We start from the raw sequence: 219 nt of genomic DNA, 5'->3' as shown, positions 1-219 counted from the left end.
GGAATATACAATAATTAAGTTGAATAAAATCAGTGCCATGTAAAAAATCGCCAAAGCGTTTTCAGACTTTTCAGCGTGGAGCATGTAACGTGCCAGTCAAACTCTCTCGCATATGAAAGTTGTTTCACTTGTAGAATTTTTATTTTGCAAGATGCAGCCATGAATTACAAGTCAAATTGATCGTTTAATTTTGTACTTTGCAGACCACACATTTTCTTT

Source organism: Montipora foliosa, chromosome 12 (genome assembly GCF_036669935.1).
Source record: "Montipora foliosa isolate CH-2021 chromosome 12, ASM3666993v2, whole genome shotgun sequence".
NCBI classification, from domain to species: domain Eukaryota; kingdom Metazoa; phylum Cnidaria; class Anthozoa; order Scleractinia; family Acroporidae; genus Montipora; species Montipora foliosa.
This window is presented reverse-complemented; position numbering follows the sequence as displayed.